The sequence below is a fragment of the Lissotriton vulgaris genome, chromosome 2_1 (assembly GCF_964263255.1).
Source record: "Lissotriton vulgaris chromosome 2_1, aLisVul1.2, whole genome shotgun sequence".
Classification (NCBI taxonomy): domain Eukaryota; kingdom Metazoa; phylum Chordata; class Amphibia; order Caudata; family Salamandridae; genus Lissotriton; species Lissotriton vulgaris.
In genome coordinates, this window is record NC_141687.1 from 430104824 (window position 1) to 430117011 (window position 12188).

The following is a 12188-nucleotide window of genomic DNA, read 5'->3' on the forward strand; positions in this document are numbered from 1 at the left end:
CTTAAGGGTCATTAGAATCCTTCAGGGTTTAATGATAAAACATTATAAAAGCACAGCCGCTGCATAAAAACACAATGTACAGTGCATTTTCAGGTAGTAAAATCAATTTCTGAAAGCAGCGCAGTCGGGCAGCAGTTGAACAGTGCCTGCAGGGTACACAATGTGGACTATGGCTGCAGCCTAATGCTATTAATGAGCTAGAGACCGGCCATTAAACTCAACTTAATTTCCAGCCTAATTTCAAAATGAAGGCCATAAAACTGGATAGCACGCATAGATTCTGTGATGTGTCTAATGTAATTGTGGCTGACTGAGTCCATGTCACCGCATTGCTGCTGCTCAACGTGTTTGCATTCAAACATCTGCCGACAGAAAACTGCTCGCGACCAGTTGATACTGCGGCTCAAAAATCTTGAAAGGCTACCTTGCCTGAAAGGGTTTAAAATCCTGGACCTGTCTATAAAGATCAGACAATCTCATGATACAACTCAAACTCCTTAGGCACTGCTTTTTTCTTTCCACTCAGGAAATTAATCTTCCATGGTGTAGACAGGGGTGTAGCTATCAAAGGAGCAACAATTTCACCTGCCTCAGAGAATTGAGGTTCCCCTGCACTCCAATATTGACTTTCGTTCACTTTCAACATCAGGGCAAGGCCCCATTTTCCTTCGGTGCATCAGGGCATACGGCACTCATGCTACAGCACTTGGGGTAGGTTTTTCTTATAAGATCCCTCCCCTTTCCCTGCAGAGTAAATGAGGAGGGAGATGTTTTTAACACCAGATCCACCTGCTTGTAGGAAGAAAGCATATCTTGTGAAGGACATTTGGAAGTAGTTATCAGTAGGCACAGTTAAAACTAAATTATCGGTGGCCTATATTGGACAAGCAAGTAGGAGCGACAAAATGAGTTGAGTGTAGAGTAGCAGAGGGTTGGTAATCCAGCATTGCCTCATGTGAGCCCCTCAAGATCAGTCACAAGGAAGCATTACTACTGATATTATGGACCCTATGATATAAATCATCACCCTCTGATGTGTTTGTTGTCGTTACTGTATAGAACCGTTTACTACAGTGAGTGAATGAGAAGCTTACTAAGACTGGGTGTCATTGGTGTTATGATTCCTTATCTTTGTGCCGTTTTCCATCGATATATTGCCAGCTTTTGGTTGATGTAATGAGTGTCCGAATGCAGAGTGTTTTACTTGCTGATCTCGGAATCCCGATTTAGTCAACTTACTCCCACTCAGTGTGATTGCACCTGACCTGATGTTGCTTTCCTCGTTTTCTGGCAGATTTAGGTCAGAAGAGTAGAGGTGGCTAACCTCTACTAAAGAAGGTAGTGAAACCATGAGGGAGATCACCTCAAATGATGCGGATGGATCTAGGCAGCAGGGATGTCTCGATTCTGCAACATTCAAATGTCATCCATTACTGACAGTAACACTGTCCTCAAGCTGTGAGCTGGCTAAAGTCTGACTGCACAGAAATCCAGAAGGTTGTTAGTTTTCGGAAACTTGGACATTTGTCTGTTGATTGCTTTCTCCTAGAACGTAGCAGGAAAGGTAGTAGCAAGATTAGTTAGATATTGTTAAGGATTTTAGGGTTGACAGAAGGTTTTTCATAAGGGCGGTGCATGTGCCCATTTCCATCCAAGAGTCAGGCATCATGTCTGAAGAGTGAAAATAATTGCATAGCTCCTAGAGAATGGGGACTAAAATATCAGAACTTCATACAAATATGTGCATAGGGAATGGGTCAAGCGAGGATCCAGATTTGATGGAATTCATCGCCCTCTGGATTCCAAGTATGGTTAGCTCAGGAAAATAGGGAAAGCTAAGGCTATTCTATAAAGCATCCACAAATTGAAGAGCTTCTAGCAGGGGTTGCAGCAGAAATGCTATATACAAAGAAGAGATTTCATTCAGGAAAAAGAAGGAAAGGTTATTGCAGAATTCCAGAGACTGCAGGACAGAATTGTTATAAGCCTCAGTATGCAGCTGGCTTTTCACGATGGAGGTATGGTTAGCTGTAACTTTGCAGAAGTCATGATTTTTTGGGCCAGAAACTTGGTCTTGGAGGTACAAATGAGGCATTGCTACTTCCTGATGGCTGCTCTGTAAATTAATATTTGCATCTTAAGCTAAACGCTATTGGTGTTCAAGATGCTTACGGTCGTACTTTTCCAGATGTAAGTTGTTGGTAAACCAAGGAGCAGACATAGGTGCTGGAAGTAGGGATGTGCCGGGTGATGCAGCTGCCCCTGAATTGCCCATGTTGAAGTTCAGAATGTGGATAAGCAATGAAGATGCATTTACATTTTGTATTCGTCTTGTCACATTTACTATGAGTTCAAATATAGAGGTCAAATGTCAGGCTATGTTTTCTGACAAATTACTGCTTATTGATTTAACTTGGAGATTGGTATTTACTTTTCTTTCTCGGACTACAAAGTAAGAGGAGTTTGTAAAGTAAACTATGCTGGAGTACAAGGAGTGTGACAAGAAAAGCTGTAGGAGGTCTTTTTTTTGTCTAACAGAACAAAACGTAAATACCTGTAAATGGACAGTCTAAAGGTTTCAGTATATATGAACAATTAAAAAATAAATCGCAAATGAAAATCTTTTATGGTAATTTTGAAGTGTGGTGGAAACAAATATTTTTTTTAACAGAATCAAAACAAATCAAAACACTTTTACTTAGTGATGTGCAAGTGATAATTATTTTCTGAAACCCTATTTCCACAGTGACTGGGACAAGAGCCTCCAAGAATCTGAGTTTAAATTGCTGGGCTGCCATGGAGTGATCATGGGATGCAATAGGTAGAAGGGAGGCAAGTGCTTCCTCAATTGTATCTTGCCTAACTTTAATCCAGGATCCCTTTACGTCAACAGACGAGGAGCTTGGCTGAAAGAGTTGGTTGGATCAGGAATAGTAAAAGGAACTGCATAGTCATATGTCAAGGTTAATGGAAATGGATCCATCAGTGTCATAAGACTGTGGCTGGTGAAAATAGGGTCTAATGAGTGCATAGCCTTGGGGGGGAGGGAAGCAGAGACCCTTTGAGCGAGTTCTAAACTATTGAGTGAGTTTCAGAGAGTAGTAGTTTCTCCACTTCTAGATCATGGCAGTAAAACGTAAGATCTCTTAGGACTAAAAAAATTACATATTTTCTGATGACTTACTAAATGCAGATCATGGGCAGACAGAGGGGCCATACGGTAAAGCTTCAGGGAAATAATTTACGGAGCTCAGAGTGAATGCTCCTCAGAACGGAACGCCCTGAAAATAAATGATACCAAGACAAGAATAATGGCAGTAAATAGTCATAGGAAGTAAAGTTTCAATTGGTTTCTGGATGGGCATCGCTTAGATCAAGCACCCAGCTATAAATATCTAGGATTAATATTAGACCAAAACAACTCATTCAACCCACAGATAGAATCCGTGCGGAGGAAAGGGGTAATGGTGTATTTGGCCATAAAACCTCTAAAGAAGCAACTGCCGGACCTAACATTTGATCCCTTAATAAAAGTCCTGCAAGCAAAACATCACCCTACAATTACATACAGTAGCTCAGCAATGAAGGGCAAAGACGCAACAGCAGTGGAAAATGTAATAACTAATGCATATCGATCCATTTTTAACCTACCAAGGTATGCTTCCCCGACCCAATTTCGGCTGGAGTTTGGACTACAAAAACAATCAATCGAAAGAAGGGGAGCATACGTAAAATGCTGGCATAAAATCAAAGAATCAGCAGAAGGATCCCTGAACAGCCATATTTGGGTTGAGCTATTCCGTCCAGCAAAATCACCAGCTAGAGAGTACTTGCAGGACTCAATTAAACTCTTAGGGCTGACAGACCTTTGGAGCATTACAGTGTCACATGCAGTATTAAAAAAAACAGTAACAAAGGTATGCCGACAACTGTCAGTTGTAGAAGATAAAAATACGCTATCCAAACGATCACATGGATGGGTACTACTGAACACATACAAAGCTTTAAAACCGCAATCTTATTTGAAAATCGGAATAAAAACTACCACAAAGGAAAAAGTCTTAAAACTTCGCCTGGGGATTGGCGCAATTAATCAGTTTCATCCCCCTGGGAGAGAAAAGGCCAGCCTTGTCGCCTCTGTGGCTGCAGAGTGGAGGACTTATTACATGTTATTTGTACCTCCAATAACCTAAGGGACATAAGAATAAATCTTTTAAAACCAGTATTCAACCAGTATGGAGTAAGGACCCGTAGACAAGCGGCTTTGCTGTGTTTCAACCCAGAGAAAGTGCAGCTCAATTGTCGACTAACAAAGTTTTTTGACATAACAGCTAAGCGACTTGAAAATCTACGTATGTCGCCCTTGGAACATTCAACTACAGAAGCCTTGCCAAACGGTAACACCCATTAAATAGAGCAAGTGAGAGAAGTCTCACTAACGGAGCCAATGTCCTAAAAATCTCTGCCCATTTTCACCACAACTAAAATAGTAACAGGTGGTAAAAAAAAAAAAAGAGGCCTCCATTTGATCTACATTACAACCATTTGGTTGGGGTTTCTCCCAACGAAGCATCGCAAGCTGCCAACGGAAATTAAGAATTAAGGCAATGACTATGATGAGAATCCCTTCAACGGGCAAGGCCCTCTTAACAACAACATTGCGATCCACTGGGAAAAGACTACATGGCACACTGGAAGAGGTCAAATAACAGTGGCATCTGCCCTCCTCTATCTTCTTATCTTGCCTCTTTTAATGAGTAACGGAAAATAAATATGTGGACAATACAATAGTATTTTAATTTCATATGAACAGATATTTTAATACAAGTTTTAATGTATGCAACGGTTTTAATTAATCATGCATAATAAAATTCATTTCATTTCATTTCCTAGTCAACTGTGGGACGGTCACAAAGAGAGAAATGGCTAATTAATATTTATTAGTCAAGTTGTTCTGTGACCCTCCTGCAAATGGGAATTTTGAGATGCGATTTATTAGTACCTGGAGTGAATCATCCATTATTTGTGACCTGCTTTTCGGTAAATCTACCACTTAATGTTGTAAACTGCATTGCTTATTATGCAGTTGAAAAGGGTACTTTGTTGACACTTTTTTCCCCTCATAGGAGAGTTTACTAGGCGCAATAAACAGACCTACAGAGGAGTTGCCAAATCTACTCTGCCCAGTGCTTGCTGGTGAGCCTCAGACATGGATACTGGAGTTGTGAATGTTCAGGAATACTTTACGGTGTTCCCGGACCGATCTATCCTCTCTTTGAGGCAAATATTGATCAACAGAGTTTAAAAGTACCTGCTGTACGCATGTATATCATCTGGCTAATACTTTCCCTTTATGATGGTCAGTGGGTTCAAGGAAACTGATTCTATCTTATCACGTCATACAGACCTTCCGAAAAAGCACCGAGTGCGTTATGCCACTGTTGAACCTCATTCCGACATTCAACATAACAGCTAAATGTGATATGGAAGGGGGTTTTTGGTGACCACAATTGTAAAATCAGTTGCTTGCATCCATTTTACTTGAGGTGCAATAAGAACTAACAATTAGGCAACCCAACTCGGGTCCCTCCCCACTACTTGAGGAATTCACATGGGACACATCCAGCAGCCACCCAGGGAAAAGCAGGAGCACATCCAAGAACACCCCAAGAGCATCTCTATGCTCCTATGCTGGCCTGGTCCTCTGATGTCAATGATCACCTGACCACCATCTTTAAAAGAACATATGATAGCCCCAGCCATCCCTATGCAGGTGAACACAGCCAAGCTCGGACCATGTCCTCTAGTCCCTGATCTGGCACTGGATTGGCTGTGAGGCTCATACTCTCCTTCACCTGAACTTGTGGCTACAAACAGCACCTCCACTGATGCTCACACCTAATTCTTAACAGTGAAATCTACCACACGACTCTGGAATAAATTCATGGAATGGTCTCCTTGAGAGCATAAGACTACCCCAATAACCATAACCAACAGCAAACACTGGATTTACCACTAATCTTGAATTCCGGAACAGCGTTTGCTCGCCGTAAAGCGATTCAAGGGCTAGTCTGGGGTAGTAACTACTACACAAGTGCAATTACAATACAATGCAAAGAAATATCATTTATGCAAGGAGGCACAATTATATGCCTCTCCAGTCTGCAGAGGAGGCGGCGGAGGGGTAGGAAGGTACAGTATTGTGGGCCATGAACCAACATGCTACTAAACATGGACACAGACACACCGTAGTTGGATCCTGGAACAGGCCCAGGGCACGTGCGCCCGGCCCCTTTTATTTGCAGGGTCCCTGGTTGGTGTGGCACTGCATTTGGCCACTAGATGACACAAATGCTCTTAATGTGGCAGCCTTTCTCATGCTGCATGACGAGCCCCTCGTGGGCGTTGTGGAGGCAGGCATGGCTGCACTTCGTGTAGTGATCCGCTGGTGGCAAGGTAGGTGCTCGTTCTAGGCAGGCGTGGGCAGCCTGCTGGAGGGTTGCTGACAGGAAGGGATGTATTGTGGGAGACAGCCGTCTGGCAGTCTCGCACGGTGCATTGCTGATGGCCCGCTATTCCGCTGCGGTGGTTCTTGATATAATGTGTGATCGTCAAGTCAAGAAACGCAAGTCGTCTGCGTTTCTTCACTTGTTTCCCACGGATGTAACTACAGGTACTCTCCTATTTTGGATCTTGGCCATGACTCAACATTTGGCACACCCGTGGGGCATCTTTATGGAGACTCTTGTTCCTTATGAAAAATGGTAGGCCAACCATTTTGGACTAGATTGCAAGACACACTACATTGGGGTTTACTTTTCTAGGATGAAGTCACTCCGCAACAGTTTAGCGGAATATGACAGCTACTTGCAGCTTTTGGACAGGGATTTCTCTTTGGGTGATGACCTTGGGTGAGAGACCGCTCACCGGAGTTTGAGACTTTCTTTTCATTATATTGCTGGCCATTATAATGCATGTTTGATTTTAGTCTGTGTGCGCTCTAGCTTGTAGTTTGTGCTTAGGGTCCATATCAGTTATAGAGCAACCCTCCTTCCAGTTTTTACTGCACTGTGTACCCATCTTTGGGGAGGTCATGGGGGTTGTGTACTCTGTCCCAAGGAGGTTTTGTGGGTGGTCGCTGCCTCCTTTTCAGTCTATGGTGCTCTTTGTACCAATTTTTACACCTGTTATGAATGTAGTGAGGTTGTGGGGGCAGTCAGTGACTTAATTCAGTTTTTGCGGTGACGCTCACCCTGCTGTGTACCATATCATGGGAAGGTGGTATGGGCCGTCAGAGTCATTTATGTTTAGAGTGTACCTATGTATGGGGAGGTTGTGAGAGCGGTGAGTGTTCAAGCCAAGTTTTGGTTTAGTGTAGAGTGTACCTGTTTTGGTAGGTTGTGGGACCAGTCAGATGCTCCAATCTAGTTTTTAGGTTAATGTTTACCCTATGGTGTACCCTACTTTGGGGAGGTTGTGGAGTTAGTCAAATGCTCCAATTTTTTGTTTTTTTGGGGGAGGTTGTGGGGCCAGTCAATGCCCAATTCGGTTTTCTAGGGTGATGTTTTACCCTACAGTGTACCCTTCATTGGGGAGGTTGTGGAGCCAGTCAAATGCTTCAATTTAGTTTCCTAGAGTGATGTTTACTTTAACGTGTACCCGTAATGGGGAGGTTAATGTTCCTTTTCTTTAGGTTGTGGGGGCAATTAACAACCCAGTTATTTTCTCTAGCATAAGAGTTTACTCGTTATGGGGAGGCTGTGGGTCCGTGCGTATCCCACAGTCATACCCTCGCAATGTTGTTCTTCCCCAAGTGGGGAATGGGGCATGCCTAATTATTCTGTTGTCACATTCACTTTGAAGTGTTTCTTTTCATGCTTATGTTATTTCTAATGTACCTTACCTGATCATTCATGTACATTTCATGCATGTTTATTTAGTGTGTTGTTTCTCATGCATGTACATTTTGTAATGTTCTTGTTTCTCTTTTCCTATGTATCGTTAATAATGACATTTCCACTATTGCACTCCTTTTTTGTTTTATTCCCTAAGGAAAGAGGATGTATCATAAACTAGTTCTTGTCTCTTCCCTACTGCTCAGCTGGAATGTGTGATGACCACATAGAATGTTTGGAAGCCTGGATGTGTGTGGTGCGTCAGTTGGTGAATGCATGATGAGCAGCAGGGAGGCTGCTCCTGGTGGGGCTACGCTTTATCTACTTATCTTCTCCTTCCCATCTACCTAGAACCAAGCCTGAATAAAGTAACCTTGTTTGTACACCTGGTCTATGGATCTTCCATTTACAACACACTGCGATGCCGGTATGGGCTGTCTTCAACGCTTGTGCGGCAGGGGAAATTATTTTTCCCCCCGGCTTATCCAGTCGATGCCGATCAGTGCTTTTCTGCCACTTCAGACATGGGCTGCAGCCGCTTTCTTTCTGTTGCTGGCCGTGTCTTCCTTGTGGGCGCCTCTCCTCATAGCTGCAGGGGTAGATGCGTGATTTCAGCCCAGGGTGAGTGGCATCCGCGCTGTACTGGGGTTTGCCTGGAGGCATCACGAGAGGCGTCACTACAATCTATGTGCTTATTTATTTATTTTTTCCAGGGAATGTCGCTGCTTGCCAAGCTGCCTGGTTGCAGCCCCCTCTCACAGTGGGCGATTGACGCAGCCTTGCCCCTGGTGGGTGCCATCTCTTCACCCACGCGGGCCTCATATACATGAGTGGGACCTTATTTAATGTTGGCGCGGCACGCCTCAAACATCGAGGGAGTCATGTGTCATCCGTCGCACTCCCACTTTCTGGGTACTCGTACTTCTGGACCGGTTAGCACTACCACTGCAGGGGCCTTACTATTGGACGCTGTTGGGCTCGCTGGGTGACCCTGGACGTGCCCTGCCAGACTCTGTTGTCGTCGTGTTGGCAGCAGATGCGGGGTGCCTTATGCTCTGGCCATTACTCCCCTTACAACAAGACAGGCAACGGATGACAGCTCACACGTGGGAATCGACAAGCTCGTCGCCATTGTACTGTTGTGGGCCCTGGGCCAACATGCTACTAAACATGGACACAGACACACAGTAGCTGGGTACTGGAACTGGCCCAGGGCACATGCGCACTGCCCCTTTTATTTTCAGGGTCACCTGACTGGTGACGCCTGTAATGGGTGGGTGTGAAGTGTAGTACATCACACTCTTCAACACTAGAACGTGTCGTGCTATACACTACAGAAGGCTCATGGCCTTTCTCGAGTTGTCCGTAATTTAATTAACAAACTCCGTACCTGGTAATTAGCGTGGTATTGACTGATTCAGAATTTTAGGCCTCGGAAATGTTAAAGGATGGAGATTTGCTAGTCAGTAAGAGGCCGGGGGGGGGGGGGTTGTGGTAGCTTTTCAGGAGGAGTTTCAACTTGTATGTGTTTGTGAAAGAGTATGAAACATTTGGCTTGAACTGTTATCTGCAGCACTCGGTCACCATTGTCGCGTCTGCCTGTCGTAATGTCAGCTGTGTTTACTGTCCTGCGAATTGAATAAACTGTCTGTATCAAAAATCAACAGAAACATCTTCTTCTTAGGGTTGGGTAAACATCAGACGTAACAATAACCACAATTCGCCTTGCAGATGCACACCGCGAGCCAATTCGGAAGGCATCCAAGGGGGTCGGTCCAAATACAGGCAGGACTAAAAGATTATTGTAAACGCTCTCCTGCATGTCAATAATGGGCACTAGCAGAGCTAGTGCGCTTCTTAATTCAGTGTTGCAACTTAGTAGTTACAAAAAGGGATCTGATGAAGTTAGATTTAGGTTCAACTATGTACAATATATAAACGGGTTCCCAAAAACATAAAATAATTTAGGTAAAATTTGCATTCATTTAGTGGTTGTGAAAACACATCTTATGGCCATTTACCTACCACTGTCCGAAGTGCTTCCCTTTTCAGGAAGCAGCATTGGCAGAAACATTTGTAGATTTTCTTACATCCTGACAACTCCGATATTTCACAAAGTTGCTTTTCAGGCACTACTGAAGGTGACAATCCAAAACGTTTACAAATGTAGCTTTTTTTGTTTAAAGAAGCGTTATTAAAGTAATTTCAGCAAGAGGTACATCATAGCTACCATGTCTATAATATGATTACTACGTACATATGTAAGAGACACATAAGGTAAATAAATAGAAAGATAATACACTGTGTAACAATTAAACCAATAACCGAAGTTATGTAAAAGAGTATCTTATGAAAACAGCAATTTGTATTTTGTAATTTATGAGAAGTAGAAGAGGGAGAGAAAAAGAGGAAGGAAATAGGAAGAGAGAGCGAAAAAGAGGAAAAATAGAATTATATAACCTAACAAGTATCATTATTTCATCTAGTTGTCAAGTACATTGTCCTAAATTACAGTGTTGTAAGCGATAAAAAAGAAAATCATGGCAGCTGAAATACAGTATTACTATCCTGGATCCAAGGTAGTTTCTAGATAACAAATGTAGCTTTTAATGGTAAAATATGAGCTCCACCAGCTTTTAATGGTAAAATATAAGCTCCCACCCATGTTAGAGTAAAAATTCCACCCGCTAAGGCGAGTGGTCTTGATAAGGGCTACAGAAACGGTGTCCTCTCTGCTGGAAGGGTGATGGCAGTGTCAATACTGTCTGCCAGGCCATACTGCAGCCATGTTACTCTGGTGTCCCTCTTCAATGGAGGGGTTCTCTTAGGCTACTCCTCTGCAGAAAGCAGGTTCAGAGATACACCCCATTACTGTTAGGATCCCTAACTAGATCACACCCCCGAGGACCCACTGCACCGCGATAACACCAGCAACACCAAACACAGTGGTGATACCCATTCCACCACAGTATCTCACGGCCAGCAGTGCACACGTTTCCCATGCAAATGAGTGTGTTCTCATTTGCAAAGGAAACACTCCATGCTAATGTGGTCAACTCGAATGAGCAGAAACTTGGCCAAGTGTTCTTTCAGCCTAGCATTAAGACCTTCTAAGTACGCCACAAGGTATTGCCCATGTTCACATAACAAGCAATGGTTACCTCTGGTCATTAACCATAATGATGTTACCACCGAGCCATGTGATACGGCCATTTACAGAATGTGAGTGCTTGAAAAATGTAGAAAGGGAAAACATGGTAACTCGTTTCTTCGAGAGACCCCTGATTCCAACTTCTACTATCAAAGAAAATACTTTATGCCACTTAGAGGAAATAATGTTTGCCACTATGATGATCCAATACTTAATTACTGTGATACTAGACCAATTAGGGAACTATAAAGATGCTCTTTTGGGTACCTTTTTGAGATGTCGGCAGTTGTAACTATCTTTTGTAAGGTGGACTCACTTCAAAATATTGTCTATGTGTGTGAATATGTTGTTCTGTTCATACATGACTACCGGTGCCCCAGAAGCATGCAGTTGCTGCGCAAGATATCAAAAGTAAATTGAGAGAGTCTCATTTTGGGACGAACTTTATGGGCTGATCTGCTTAATTTATTTGTTAAATCAGATGAAGGGTATTGGAGGGCTCCGTGCTGGTAAGAGGCACCCTTCGGGAAAGCTTTCTCACCGCTGTTGTCTGTACTGGCCATGAAATCTTTGTGGAAATGGCTCGTGGACTGGGGTATCCAAGTAGGGGCAGAACACACGCAGTATTGAAGAGCATAGGCAACACTACTATAGCCAATCCTACTTAAAGAATTGGGTGACTCAGGCACAACCTCGACCATACACATGATCTGGAGCAATTCTATATTCTTCAGTTAAATATAATGATAGGTCAAATTATGGATGTGATGGACCATATGGACGGGTGAAGAAATGAGGAGTGCATATTAAAGCCCAGATGAGGAATCAAGGGCTAGTGGCCAGCGGGAGAGGGAGGTCATTGGATAACATAAAAATCCGCAATTGCTTAGAAATGGCTGTAGTGCAGTTTGAAGCGTGCTATAAAAACAAGTTATTCCTTTCCTTGGTGCTAATAAAAAATGCCATTCGGATGCAGAAAGGCACAACCCATGTCTGAAATTCCTTATGAGCATACTGCCTGACAGGACAAGCAATGGGAAAAGCAAATAGGTCAGGGTTTAATGTGATAGCCCATGCAGTCTGGAGCACATTAAAGCCACAGCAGGCAAGAAACAAAAGGCAGATTCTATTGAACACTTCCT

General features: G+C 43.2%; 1 protein-coding gene across 2 annotated transcripts in view; it reads right to left on the reverse strand.

The window, feature by feature from the left end:
• PLEKHM3 (pleckstrin homology domain containing M3) overlaps nt 1–12188 on the reverse strand; it is a 496850-nt gene that overhangs the window by 393672 nt on the left and 90990 nt on the right. The gene's annotated exons all lie outside the window — the stretch shown is intronic.